We start from the raw sequence: 16,068 nt of genomic DNA, 5'->3' as shown, positions 1-16,068 counted from the left end.
TTTTGCATTTAAGGCATCAAGAACTATGAAGAAAAATGCAGTGCTAGTGCATGCAAAGGGTGAGGAATAGAAAACAATGACAGGAAAGCATCAGCCTTTTAGATAGGATGTGGGTTTGGGGCCGGTATTAAACTGTAGCTGTTTCTAACTGTTGTTTTACTAGTAGGGTGGTGGCGATGGTGGCTGAGCCGTGGTCCAGTGTAGAAGTGTGACTAAATGTCAATTTTTTTTTTATCTCTTAAAATACTCCATGAGGAGTAAAATACTCCTCATGGGATTTCTAACATTATTTTTTAGCCTTTGGCCAATACTTTTTTTTGACGTGTTGATGTTTCCCAACCGTCTGGTGTGAGCTGATACTTAATATTTTTACAGTATCAGAACTATGCTACCAGACTTGTCTTATTTAACCATTAACGTGCCTCCAAGTTCCAGTAAATAAGGCATTATGAAACTGGTGAAAATTAATCTAAGTTTTGTTTAATCCTTCATTGAGCTCCCCCTCCACCCAACTCCTCCCCAACCCCCAGAGCTTAACTATGTTTTGGAGTCAAGCATTCTTAGGTGATAGTGATACATCCATGAACAAGGATAGATAACTCCTATTTAAAACAGACTGAAAATATGAAAAATAACAATATTAAAATAAGGAATGCACCTAGCTAATTAATACCTAGTCTTTTAAGTGAAGGACTTACAGCTGGGAATAAACCGGAAACAGCTTTAGTTTGTAGAAGGAAATTGAGAAATTTTTTTTTTGATGGAGAAATTCCTTTAAAAGGAATGAAAGAGGATAGTCCCAATGTAAAATGTCCTGAAAAGAATTTCAAGAGCCTAACTCTTATCTTGGCCACATGCAGAGGGATTCAATGGTGCAAAAGGAGAAATTGACTAGCAAAGAAGAGGTAAGGGCTAGTGAAATGTCTTAAAAACATCTCATCCTGGGTTTGAGTTTGATATGATATATACTGGAGCCTACTATCCGTTGTTGCGCAAGAAAGGGGTGAAACTGATTCTTTGAAAAGTTATTCTTGCCGCTACAAGGTAGATGACAGGAGAAAGAGGCTGGAGGTTACTGTAGTACTTACTCCCTTTATTACCCATTTCAGGTCAAAACTAGTGACTACGAAAAAGAGAAGGAAGGCACAGCTACCAAAGGAATAATTGTCAGATATTAGGCATAAATCATGCACAGGAAAAAATGGAGAAAGTTGTATGGAAAAAAACGGGTAGACACTAGTAAGAGAGACCAAGGCATCATGCAGTAACCATTTCTTGTGCACCTCCTTTGTTCCAAGTCGAATCAAGCTTTGCAGCCCCAAGTGTGATCCAGGGCCCAGGCTCAATGGCTTCATCAGGGAGCTCATTAGAAGAAACTCTGTCCCTCCCCTAACCTGCTAAATCAGAATCTGCATTTAACAAGATCCCCAGGTGATGCTATGCATATTCAAGTTTGGGAAACTTGTGCTGTAGAGGCCACTACTTAAAATCGAGTAGGGAAGACAAATAGAATAGATAAAATGTATATAACATTATTTTATTAGTGCTAAATGGAAGTACCAAGTAAAAACGGAGTGTTTCCCATGAGTGGAGGGTCCTAGAAAAGAAATGGAAAATAGAGGGAACTTGGAAAAGCTTTGGGGAAAAAAGGTCTAGTGTTAATATTTTTAAAAGAAAGTACAATTTAGCTCTTGCTGTATTTAAATTTGTGCACTTTTGATCTGTGGTAGTCTGTAGAAAACAGGTGATATTAAACAAGTCAGGATTTAAACAATGAAACAGGTGGTAGTTTAAGCCTCCAGAGAACAAAAACCCAGGATCCCTGGAAACAGCAGTGCTGAATCAGAGGGGGAGGGGCAAGGAAGAGGAAGGAGGGAGACGCGAGGGCTCATCCTAACCATTTAGAGCTTTTCTAGACTTACAAGCCTATGCTCCTCTCTACCCCTGCCTGATGCATCCCTCCCCCATAGTGAGCCTTGTGAGTGAAGATGACAGAAAAAGTAACAAGATAGAAATTTGAGGAGCGAGGAGAAAGCAGTAAGGAGAAAGAATATAATTTCCAAAACAACTGAAGCAAGGAGGAGGAGGAAAGGAGATCTAAATGAATTGAAGCAAGAGCTTGACTTACATTCTCTCATTTTATCCAGATGCTGCTATCCCCATTTTACAGATGAGAAAACAGGTTCATAGAAGTTTAGCAACTTGGCTTGAACCACACACCTAGTCTGTGGTCATGGCAACATTTCAGCTCCTCTGTTCTCATGTCCAGGCCTTTGTCTGATCCCACATGACCTCTAGGTGGAGCAGGGGACCAGCAACCATACAGGCAGAAAAGCTTATAATTAAAAAAAGATGCTGGAAGTTAAAGGAGCCCAGCACACTTCCACCTTCAATCTTTGGACTGGAAAGTATTCCCAGCTTCAAATTTCCTTACAAACTTTTTCTACCCTACCCCATTCCCCAGCTTGTCCCCACCACCAGTCCATAGTGTTTAACTCCTTCTAGAACTGAAGGACTCAACCTCTGGAAAGACTCATTGTCTTATCTGACTGTAGCCAAATTTCTTATTTACAGCCTTTCCAACCAGTCTGTAAACATTTAGGAGTAGGCACTCTGTTAATCACCGGTCTTGGCATTTAGCAGGCATTCCATAAAATTTTTCTCAATAGATCTTTGTTGAACAAATGAGGGGAAGGAGAAAGCCTTGATAGCAAGAGAATCAGATAAGACACTTGAGGGTATTTTTGTTTTCATTTTGTGAGTTGCTGAGGTACTTAAAGGTTAACCGTTTAAAATACTGATATTTTTCATTAACTACAATACACTCATTTTAAACATCTTACTGGAAATCTTTCCAAATAATATTTGATTTTTATTCAACAAATTTAGCAACAATAATCCCTACATACACACATTTTACATAGAATAGTCATACAGTAGACTCCCCCACCTTACCTGGGGGCTTCACTTCCCAAAGCTTCAGTTACCCAAGGTCAATTGCTATCTAAAAATTTTATGTTTAGTAAGACAGTTTGAGAGAGAATATAAGATCACATTCACATAACTTTTATTACTGTATATTGTTATAACTGTTCTACTTTACTATTACTGTTGTTAATCTCTTACTGTACCTAATGTATATATTAAACTAAGTCAAAGATATGTATATGTGGGGAAAACGTGGTATACATAGGGTTCAGTACTAAGACGATTTCAGGTACCCATGGCAGGGTCTTGGAGAGTACCCCTCATGATAAGGGGAGAGCTATTGGGATTCCCCACCTTAATACAGTGTTAGGAACATTCCTTAATTTACTTGTATAAATAGCAATTACCAAACTGTTTGTTATGTGTAATATTTTCAGCTTTGTGATAGAGATATTAGTAAAAGTATAGGGAAGAGAAAGAGCATTAATCAAAAAGCTACTTTGGTCAGAAATGTCATAAATCTGGTCTAGGACTAGCTTCTGGAAATCAATAAGCATTTGGAACTTTGGCCCTTAGAAGGGGCAAAACGAAGATATACTAGCTTGTGAAGCAGTGACTAGATAAATTGCTGAACTGGAGCACGATTCTCAGACTCATAGGACAAGAGAAACCAAATTTTTTAAATCACTGTACCAGCTTCTCTGTAATCACTTCTCCTCTTAAACTCTTATTTTGCTTCTTCCTACCATAGCCAGTCTCAAGTAAGTCTTCTCATCCCACATGTCTGTGAACCAAGCTTTTCTTTACTCTTCTCCCTATTTTTTGCGCCTTCCCCCTTCTTCATCATCTTATTCTTTTTTGAATATTCATCCTCCGTTTCCTGCGTGTTCTCACTTCCTGACTTTGGCACCGGAGAGGTGTAGCTCTCTGTAAATGAAATGGTCCTTTGTTCTCATCTACAGGTGTACTACTGTTTGTTTAGTTTAGTTTTAGTTTTTTTGTTTTTTGGGTTTTTTTCTAATTTATTTATTTATACAAGCACTGGGGTACAGGCCAGAGGTACGGGAGGGTGAGAGAATTCACCAGAGACAGAGCAGGAAGCAGAACAGGCAGAAGGACCGAAGTACACTGCTGAGGGGAGCAGCGGGCAAGACAGGAGAGGTGTGCCTCACCATGTGGGAATCTCCCGGCCGGCCGGCCAGGAATTGAACAGATGCTGCAGAGGCTGTGGACAGCTTCACAACTCGCTCAACCCGCTGAGCCACCTTGTTTTTTTTGGTTTTTTTTTTTGTTTGTTTGTTTTTTAATCTTTATGCCTTTGGTTCTTCTTTGTCAGTTTCCCTTTGGTATGTTCTGAGAACAATCGTATATCTTGAGAAGTTAAGTGATATAAATTGGGATTCGGGGAAATCTGTAGAGTAGTGTGTGTTTGGGAGATGTTGAAAGAAAGTTAATCAGTTATCTTTGGAGTAGGAGTTCTCAGAGTCATTAATATATTAACTTTCTTTGTAAATTTCTAAGGTGGGCTTTTATCTATCATTTCAAAGTTAACTTGATAATGGAACTCTTGGGTTTGTTTTTTTTTAAGACCCCTCATGTAGAAACAATGATGGTAAATATTATACTCTGCTGCATTTTGGTGATGTGTTTTCCTATGGTCTAATGATAGATAGGAGCTGTGAGGTCTGATGTGGAATAGGAAAAGAATACAGGTTTGGGAGGCAAACGGGATGTGATCAGGCCCTGTCAGTTCCTACACATGTGATATTAGGTAAGTCTTTTCATTTCAGTTGATTTTTCTTATCATTGGAATGCAATAATAACCCTTATCTTAAAATCCTGCTGTGAGGATTAAATTAGATAATAAATATGTAATGTGTGTGGTATAGTATCTAGTTGAAACTTCTTTCAAGTATTTACAATCTAGAAAAAGTAGTTTTCATGTATGTATAGGATTATGTTATGACTGTATATAGTCCAGCTAGAGAGGGAAGAATTCACTACCAGAACTGTACTTTTAAGTCTAATTGATGACAAATTACTGAAATCACTTTGCTAGTTTGTTGTTTTTATCAACAAAAGCCCATAGTTTACATTAGGGTTTGCTCCTGGTACTATACATTCTATGGATTTTAACATGAAAGTCCACCATTCATAGTTTCATACAGAATAGTTTCACTGCCCTGAAATTCTTCTGTACTCTACCTGTTCATCACTCCTGTCCCCCTAATCCCTGACAGCCACTGACCCTTGTACTGTCTCCATAGCTTTGCCTTTTCCACAGGTCATATACTTGGAATCAAACATTTATGTACCCTTTTCAGATTGTTGTCTTAGTGTTATGCATTTATGGTTCCTCCAGAGCTTTCCAGGGCTTAGTAGTTTCCTAAGTACTGACTAATACTCCATAATCTGAATGTACTATTTTACCTCCTGGATAGGGGGAGTATCTACATATATAATTTGGAATTCTCTAAGGAAGATTTGTCTCTCTTTTTCCTGTCTACAAATGTTGTTTTTAATGACTGCGTTACTGGGTATACTATAGTTTACTTAAATAGTCTTTAAATATTGCACATATTAGAGGTTTTTAATTTTTTGCTTAGTTTGGTTTTGGGGTGGGAGGTGCTAATGTAAATGGTTTTGTGTTTTTAATTTCAAATTACACTTGTTCATCCTTGGTATAATGAAAAATAATTGCCATTTATATATTAACCTTGTATCCTGCAACCTTGCTATAATAGCTTATTAGTTCCAGAAGGTTTGTTTTGTTGGTGGTTTTTTTGGTCTATTCTTTTGGATTTTCTATATAAATCATCATATCATCTATGAACAAAGACAGTTTTGTTTCTCCTTCCCAATCTGTAACTTTTTCCCCCCTTTCCTTTTTTTGTTTTACCTTTAGCTTATCGTACAGTATTGAAAAGGAGTGGTAAAAGGGTATTTCCTTACCTTGTACTCCATTGCAGTGGGAAATCTTCTAGTTTCTCACCATTAAGTATGCACTAACTATATATAGCATTTTTACACAAAAACCTTATACACAAGTCTTAAACAAGTTAAGAAAGTTTCCCTGTATTCCCAGTTTACTAAGAATTTTAATCATGAATGACTTCTGTATTTTATCAGCTGCCTTTTCTACATCTATTCATACAATGATGCAATTTTTAAATTTTTAATAATGTGATGGATTACATTACTTGATTTTTGAAATTTTGCTCCAAAGAGCAAAGATTTATCACTTAAAAAATCAGCACCACTTTGGTACCTGCTTAAACATGCCCTTTTTACTTAGCAGAAAACTCTTTTCAAATCTAAGGCTTTCTTCTATGATCATAATCCGGCAACTCGCCAGCACTATTCTACCCGTTGAATCTTTCTTCTCAGTCAGCTTGACTTTAAGTCTTTTATCCTTCCCACTTTCTCACTTTATTAGTCCCCTTCTGCTTCACTTGAAGTCTGTGACAATAGTCTTCCCCCACCAAGCATTTTTAGTTGAAACCTAATATTTTTTAACCTAAGTTTTCACTTAGGATGCTGTTTCTAGCACATTATATAGACATTTAAACACAAAAATGTTACATAAAATGCCGTATAAGTTCCATAATGATTTGATAGCCACTATTAATTCATTTCAAAAACATGAATACATGCTTATTGAGCATTTAAAAAGTTTGCGTTTTTCCTGTTCTCCTTCAACTCGTATTTCCATTTTAGTTGACTTACAGATCTTTGTTCTAATACAATGTATTTTATGCTTCAAAGTACTTTCTTGATAGTAATATGTATATAAATAGAATTCTTGTGATTATAAGCACAGTTTTTTTTTTTTTCCTGAATTGGATTTTCACTACAATTAGTCAAAACAACTAATCAAAAGAACACATGTATTATGCAGTTTGGTAAATTATTCATCATGACAATTATGCTGGAAATGCTTTTTTATGTAGATAAATCTTGCTCCATTTTTTTCTAAGTATAATATTTCATTAAAGGAGAAGACATATGGTAAATAATATTCAGGTTGGCAGGTAAAATATATTTTAATTTTTGTTACTAGCAGGTAGAAATTTTTAAATATTTTATAGGATAACATAAAGATAAATTAGCAACATTTTACATGATATCATAGGTTTTTAAAATACATTATTGATTAACACATTCAATTTGAAATATTCTTACATTTTTTATCTTGGATTTTAATCAATGTACCTAGAATATTTAGTAGTCCCAGGAATCTTTCTAGTTACATTTTAAGAATCAAACCTCACTAATATACTGTTTCGTTGGTTCAGAGATGATTTGTTTACCAGCTCATAACAAATCTTAGAGATGAGGAGTCAGAATAGCTGAAAAGAATTGCCTATTTGAATGGAAAAGGAAACACTTTAATGCTCTGTATTTCTTATCAATACCATGTTGTTTTGCTCCTTTGGGAGTCTTTCTTACTGTTTTTACACAACTCTAAACATGGAAGAGGCAGAACTTGACCACCATCTGTTTCTTTCTCCAACACCACAGTGATGCTTGAAAGTAAATAGCAAATCTGTCCTCTTTCTCTTCCTCTGTGTCCATTTCTACGTCATTATCTTCTTTCTTGTTGCTTCTACATGAGTTTATTCATCTTCTTCATCTTTTTCTTCTTCTCTTCTACTTTAGCTTACTCTTCTTCAATCAGAATAAGATAATTCCACTTTCTCTTCCGCTGTGTCCATTTCTAGGTCAATATCTTCTTTCTTGTTGCATCTATATGAGTTTATTCATCCTTTTCTTCTCCCTTCTTCATATCTTGCCCTTCTTGATTCCGCATGATTGCTGTCCTCTATCTCTTCAGCTGTGTCCTTTTCTACGTTATCATCTTGTATCTTGTTGATTCTACTTGATTTTATTCATCTTCTTCATCTTTTTCTTCTTCTCTTCTTCTTCAGTTTGCCCTTCTTCAATCCAGCTAAGAGCATTCCACTTTCTCTATTGCTGCGTCCATTTCTACGTCATCCTCTTATATCTTGTTGATTCTACATGAGTTTATTTATCTTCTTCACGTTTTTCTTCTTCTCTTCTTCTTCAGCTTGCCCTTCTTCCTTCCAGAGAAGAGTATTCCTCTTTCTCTTCCGCTGTGTCCATTTCGACGTCATTATCTTCTTTCTTGTTGCTTCCACATTAGTTTATTCATCTTCTTCATCTTTTTCTTCTTTTCTTCTTCAGTTTGCCCTTCTTCATTCACGATAAGAGGATTCCTCTTTTACTTCCTCTGTGTCCATTTCTAAGTCATTATCTTCTATCTTGTTTCTTCTGCATGAGTTTATTCTTCTTTTTCTTCTCCCTTCTTCTAAATCTTCGCCTTCTTTATTCCACATGATTGCTGTTCTCTTTCTCTTCAGCTGTAAAAAAACAAAAACAAAAACAAAAACAAAAAAAGAAAGTAAATAGCAAATCATCCAGATCCTTTAAGTTAAAATTCATATTAATGTGGCACATTTGAAGCTGTTTTCATAAGCATAGCTATGTAAGAAACATTTACTTCTTTCTTTTTTTTTCTCAAAACATAATTCTGACTCCAGGGGCCTCCCTGGTGGCACAGAGGTTAAAGTCTCAGTGCTCTCAAGCTCTGCCAGCCACTGCCCCGTGAGTTCAATCCCTGGCCAGGGAGCTAACCCACATGGCTCAGCAAATGTCTCCTGTCTTGCCCGCTGCTCCCCTCAGCAGAGTATTTCAGTCAATCCACCTGTTCTGCTCCACACACTGTCTCTGGTGAATCCTCTAAACACCCCTTCTCCTGCACCTCTGGCCTACACCCCAGTTATTCTATGCATAAATAAATAAAAATAAATCTTAAAAAAAAAAAAAAACCCGTAACTAAATGCAATACTACAGACAGGAAATTAAATATCCCTAATGGGAATTCCCTTCCTCTTCCTAAAAGTTCACAAGAATTTTGTAGGCTTATATGGTGCACTGAATGTTTACAGAAACCTTATACTCAGAATTTGTTGACTGCCTGGTCCTTTAAATGTTATAGTATCAGGGCCTCCCTGGTGGCGCAGGAGTTAAGATGCAACCTATGAAGCAATCTGCAGCCACTGCAGCACAAGTTCGATTCTCGGCCAGCCAGGGAGAAACCCACATGGCAGGACAGACCTCTCCTATCTCGCCCGCTGCTCCCCTCAGCAGTGTACTTCAGTCCGTCTGCCTGTTCTGTTTCCCACTCTGTCTCTAGTGAATCCTCTCACCCCCGCATCTCTGGCCTGTACCCCAATTCTTAAAAAAAAGAAAAAAAAAGTTATAGTATCAGATAGAAAAACAAAAGAAAATCAGAGAAAGATTAATACAGTTAAAGAAAGTATTCTACCATTTTTCAAATGAATGCTCATGATAGCTCATGTGTTCCTTTACTAAATTTTGTCTCCACCCTATTATAAATCCCACTATGACTTTTCAAATTATGTCAGTACTTCTGAAGTCCACTGTTAACCTTGACTCATCCTCAGCCTTGGCAGTAACCATGTGCCTCGCAGGAAAAAAAATCTGTCATCAAGCTTTATTCAATGCCAAGGACCCACCTTTATCCCTGTTGCTTCATGTGAAGATGTTAAGAATTTCTATCTAAGTTAATTCTTCCATTTGGGAATCATGTATTCATTATACCAATGGTTTTCATAATAAAAACTCAAGGAAACAAAATTCTGGAAAAACTATATTGAAGGAATATGTAAATTATAAAAAAAGGAGGCAGTGTAAGGAACACCTTTAAAAAAAAAAACAGTTGAGAAAATACTATACATGTTTTTTTTCTCTTTCTCTGCTATTCCTAATAACTTCCAGATAGCTATAAATACAAGCAGATTCTCCTTGCTTGAAACAAAAACTTTCTCTTGATCCTTCAACAATATACAAACCTAATTTTTTCACTTTTTATTTTGAACTAAATACAGAGTCATGGATAGTTACACTTTATATTAGCCTCTCCCAACCACCCTCCCCTCACAATTACTGACCTTTGGCAATCACTAATCATTTCCCCACTCCTATAATTTTATTATTTGGAATTTTGTCATTGTATTCCATTATTTATATGGAATCCTACAGCATGTAACCTTTTGAAATAGACTTTCCCCACTCATCTTAATGCTTTTGAAATCCATCCAAGTTCTGTGTATCAACAGTTCATCTGACAGGATTCCCTGGTATAGATGTACCATTTGTTTAACCATTAACCTACTGGAGGAAAATTTGGTTATTTCCGGATTTTTGCTATTAAAAATAAAACTGGTATGAACATTCATTTACAGTTTTTGTGTAAATATATATAACTTTTTATTCCTCTGGGATACATGCCCAGGAGTGCAATTACTGAACCCAATGTTAATTGTATATTTAGTTTTTTTTTAAAAAAACTGTGCATTTTCCAGACTGACCATACCATTTTACATTCCCACCAACAATGTTTTAGACAGATCTAGTTTTTCCACACCTCCCATCACCATTTGGAATTATCACTTTTTGCTGTTCTAAGTAGGTGTAGGTCTTAACTTCTATTTCTCTAATCATTAGTGATATGAAATATCTTTTCATGTGCTCATTTACCATCTGTATATCCTCTTTGGTGAAATGTCTTTTCATGTCCTTTTCACATTTTCTAATTGGATTGGTTTTTATTTTTGAACTTTCAACGTTCTGTATATATTGAGATAAAAATCTGTTGTCAGATGTGATTTGCAGATATTTTCTCCCAATCTGTAACTTGTCTTTTCATCTTTTTTACAGGGTCCTTCACAGACTAAAAGTTGTCTTTTGTTGAAGTCTAGTTTATCAATTTTCTTCTTTAATGGATTATGCTTTTGTTGATATATTTAAGAAATCCTCACCAAGTCACAGGTCCCAAAGATTTTTTCTTCTATGCTTTCTTCTAAAAGTTTGAAAATTTAATATCCTATATTTAAATCTATGATCCATTTTGAGTTATTTCTGAGTATGGTATGAGGTTTAGATTTTTTTTTTTTCTTTTGACTTATTGATGTCCAAATTCCCTAGCACCTATGTTGAAAACTATCCTTGTTTCATTGAATTGCTTTTTCACCTTTGTCAAAAATCACTTTGCCATACTTTTGAAACATGATTTATTTATTTTTTTAAAGATTTATTTATTTATGCAAACAAGAACTGGGGTCCCAAAGGCCAGAGGCATGGGTGTGGTGAGAGGATTCACCAGACACAGTGGGGAGCAGAACAGACAGATTGACTGAAATACACTGCTGAGGGGAGCAGTGGGCGAGACAGGAGAGGTCTGCTGCACCATCTGGGTATTTCCTGGCGGGGGATCCAACTCATGCTGCAGTGGCTGTGTATTGCTTCATAGGTTGCGTCTCAACCCCTTGCGCCACCAGGGAGGCCCTTGAATACATGATTTAAAATACTCAAGGGGAGAAATAAAGTCTGTGTATTTGCACTTTTTGTTGTGTGGGCTTATTTCTCTAATTTGTTTAATTGATCACTGTATCTTTCTGTTTGAGCTATAGTCTTGATTATTAAAGTAATGCCAAATGGTCTTGATTACTGAAGCTCTGTAGTAAATCATAAAATCAGACAGAGTATGTCCTTCAAAATTATTCTTGTTTTTCAAATTTTTTCTGACTTCTAGTTCCTTTGTTTTTCCATTAAATTTTAAAATAAGCTCACATGTATCTATTTTTAAATATTCCTGGAGTTTTTATAGGAATTTGGTTAAACATTTATCAATTTGGGGAAAGTTGATAGCTTTACAAGGTTGAGTGTTCTAATCCATAAACACGGTATATCTCTTCACTAATTTAGATAGTCTTTAATTTCTTTTATTAGCATTTTGTTTTTTGCAGCAATAAGTCTGCACCTTGAATCGTGGTTTGTTAGATTTGCAATGAAGTATTTGATGTTCTTGAGCCATTATAGTTTTAGTTTCAACGTCTATGTGTTCATCCCTACTACATACAGTTGACTTTTGTATGTTTATCTTGTTTTATTTGAGAGCCTACTAAACTTATTTTTGGAGGGTATTTTTCGTGGATTTCTTAAATTTTCTATATAAACAATTATGTAGAAACTAAAGCAACTGAAGAGAGCGCACACACTCTATGATTTTGGTTCTTTTAAATTTTGGGGGGATTGTTTTATGAAATAAAGTCTGTGTATTTCCACTTTCTTTTATGTGGGTGTGATCTATCTTTGCTATCTTCTATTTGCAACTGAAGAGACTGTATATTCTGCTTTTGTTGAGTGGAATATTCAATAAATGTCAATTATGTTCTATTGGCTTATACTGTTTTTGAGTTCTTGTATATCCTTCATTATTTTATTTTAGTTGTCCTAACAATTGTTAAAAGATGTTGAAACATTCAATTATAATTTTAAATTTATTTACTTCTTATTGTTTGATCAGTTTCTGCTTCATGTTGTAGATCTGTTATTTGGTGTAAATGCACTTAGAATTGCTATGTTTTCTTGATGAATGAGCTCTTTAATTACTATTTTCATTTTTTCTCTCTCTCTGGCAATTTCTACTTTATCTGATATGAGTATACCTATTCCTGCTTTCTTTAGATAAAAGATTTTTTCTGTCTTTTACTGACCTGTTTTTATATTTGAAGCGTGTTTCTTATAGACAGCAGATAGTAAGGTAAGGTGCCTTTTTTATTTAATCCATGCTGCTAATTTTTGTCTTTTAATTGATGTGTTTAGTCTATTTGCAAATGATATAATTATTAACATATTAAAACTTAATTGTGGCATTTTATGTTTGGTTTTTCTCTCTTTTTTGTTTGTTCTCCTTTTGTTATAGTGACAAAAATTATATTGCTAATTAACCAGCTGTACTCAGTTTACATGATCCCAATTTTGTTGGGTACATCCAATGTATTATACTTAGGAGCCATTGTAGCATATGCCTCTTCTTCTCTCCGTCGTGTCTGATCAAGGTGTTGACCTTGGCCTTGGTCAATGTCATAGAACTTCTTCACAGTTCATTTGATCTGGGTTTTTTTGGCATTGGTATGATTGTGAAATGAACATAGATTTGCTGTCTTCTATCTTCTTCATGGTTTCGTTGGTGGTCAGGGGAGATGGCATAATGGTCAAATTTGTTTCTCCTGGGCTGTTCTCCTGAGGATATTTGGGCTGCCTTTGGAATTACAGGTCTTAGGTTATAGGGAGGTGAGAGACATGCTTATCTTTTTTTGTGGCTATGGATGTGCCTTTCAGTATTGCTTTCTTAACCTTCAAAGTTTTTGCTTTAGCTTCATCTTTGGGAGGGGCTGATACTTCCTTTGTTGTTTTTAGTGCCATCTTTGTGAAAAGCTGTTTATTTTCTTTTTCCTATTGCTTTTGAGTATATTTCTTTATATTAACTTTTCAGTTGTTGCTCTAGGTATTACATTATACAGTCACAATTTATCATAGTTTATTTCTGTTGACGTTTACCACTTTGGTTAAGTGTAGTAATGTTACCTCCCTCTAAGGCCCTTTAACCTCTGACATTTATAATATCATAGTCTCACAGATTCCCATGCATACCTTGAGAACAACATCACACAGACCTATAATTTTTGCCTCAATCATCAAACATAATTTAGAAAAGAGAAGTTCTCCCAGAAGTCACAGCCAGCTGACTTCTTATTTTGTCTCAGTGGCTATTTTCTATAATAAAGCCACTCCATAGCTAGAAAGTACAAGTGAGAAAGGGTGTTAATATTTGGTATTCAAACAGTGACATCTGCTATACATATGCATGCATACCTATATAATCCATTGGGTAAATCTTGTGTCTTCCTAACTACTTTGGAAATCTGTGAGAACAGAGATCCAATTGGGATTAGTCATTTTATACTTAACATCAGATGATTGTAAGGGTTCTCTTTATTTCATATATTTCTACTATAAGCAACAAATGGGGATCTTATACCAAAAATAATTATTTCAGAATTTTTCCCCCTAAAGTTCTGATAAGGCTTTTCTTTCTTTTTTTTTTAAAGATTTATTTATTTATTTATGCATACAAGAGCTGGGGTACATGCCAGAGATGCATGGGGTGAGAGGATTCACCAGGGAGTGGGGGGAACAGAACAGGCAGACTGACTGAAATACATTGCTGAAGGGAGCAGCAGGTGAGTCAGGAGAGATCTGCTATGCCATGTGGGGTTGTTCCCTGGCAGACCGGGGATCCAACTCGTGCTGCAGAGGCTGCGGATTGCTTCATAGTGCAGTGCTTAACTCCTTGCGCCACCAGGGAGGCCCTATTTCAGAAATTTTCAATCAGCTTAGTTACCTCTGAAATTTGTAACTTTTCCAGTTAAGAAAGCAGAATCTCTCTAAACTACAGGAGAATAGTTTCTTTTCTCTCTTTCTTTTTCGTAAGATGTAGACATAATTATGGGAGGAATTGCAGAAATAAAGTTCCAAGAAGTATACTGGAAATTAGAAGGGTGTTTTTGTCAGTCTGAGAAACCTGTCATGTCCAGCTGCCAAAATAGGACTATGTAGGGAAGGCTTTAGAGATCTGTTCAGCTTCCACTTCCATGGGTTAACTAACAAACATTTAGCACTGTGCCTGGGACATTATTCGTCAACAGGGTTAGGAGTTTGTTAGAAGAACCAGATGTGGATTGGAGCTGAGTGAGGACAAGTTGGATCCTTCTGTCCTGTGTCTGCCTGTATCTCACCACACCGTGAACTTCAGTGTAATGGATGCTGCTTCACTTCCACCTTCCAAATCGATCTCAAATTCTTCTTTGACTAACTCTAACTTGGAACCCTCCAGGGAAAGGATTTTGAGAAATGTAATCCAGTTTAATCAAGTTGATCCAGAACAAACCACTACAACAAGTAAACTATAGAAATGGAATTGAATCTCTTATCACTGAGGTACTAAATGGAAAATATGCCTGGGGATCTGGGATCTGCCTTAATCTGTATTTTTTGTTCCTTTTATCCTAGTTAAGAGTTTGAATCTCACAGTGTAAGTTAGCTTTCCTCTTCCCTGGCACCTATCTCCTAGAGGGAAAAAGGAGTCCCTTCGTTGAATTTAGATGATACACATTGCCCAGGCATTCTTGTCTTTTAATTATCACTGGTCTTGTTTTTGCTCTTGGTTCTTACATTTTAATTGACATTTGTGTCCTATTTCTCTGTTCAGGAAACTTCAGGGAATACTTCCTGTATGTTCTCCAGTATTTCCATGCTTTTCTCTCTGGTCTAAGCATGTTTGCTCATGAGCCATAATTTCTTGCTAGTGATTTATCTTTGGTTGACATAGTTCTCCCTTTTTTGTTTCAACTAACTACTTTATATTCAGCTGCAGATATTTGTTAAATATCTGAGATATCATCCTATCCTCCATGGGAACTGAAAGTACCAACACCTGTAAAACAAAAGAGGAAGTAAAAAATACCAACATGAAGCAACAAATAAACTGCTCTCAGAATTCAGAGAAGGGGATTAAATTCTGTCTCCCTGTGTATACTTTATTTTTTTCTGCCCAAGCAATTTTGTATAAGATTTCCAAATCTTGATAGTATTGCCCTAGTATTTACAAGTTAGCTAGAAAACTTAGTAAAGCAGTAAATTTAGTACACAAGATTTACATATAAAATAAACAGTGTAAGAAAAAGCCATGTAAGTTTTATTTGTAAAGGAAAATATAACTAACAGTTTTAACCTATGTGAAAATAGAAGAAACACTGTGAAAATATAATACAAAGCTAGGCTATGATGTTATTTCTAATGACTCCAGATATTATTTTCCTTTTTCAATGTTTCAATGACAAGGACTTCTGGGACTCAGAATTATTTAGTGTTGTATCAAACTTAACTTTTCTCATCATAAATTCTGTAATTTTATGGCACAAGTAAGCAATACATTGATAGTAGTTTCTGACTGTTTTATCTGTATGTGACATCATCATCACTGATGAATGCCAGGGCAACTTTTTGAGGGACTATACGGATATATGGAATTATATATTGTTAATGTAGTTCTACATTTCTCCTTTATATAAAAATTGAATATCATAAGCTTGCTAGACTGTGGTTATAGTTTCACAGTGGTGTAAATGAATAGAAAAGGAAAATATGACCATGGTCATTATGAAGTTCAAGGTGGATTTATATATACAT

Source organism: Talpa europaea (genome assembly GCF_964194135.1).
Source record: "Talpa europaea genome assembly, chromosome: 7".
Lineage (NCBI taxonomy): Eukaryota > Metazoa > Chordata > Mammalia > Eulipotyphla > Talpidae > Talpa > Talpa europaea.
The sequence above is the reverse complement of the archived record's forward strand: the minus strand, read 5'-3'. Positions refer to the sequence as shown.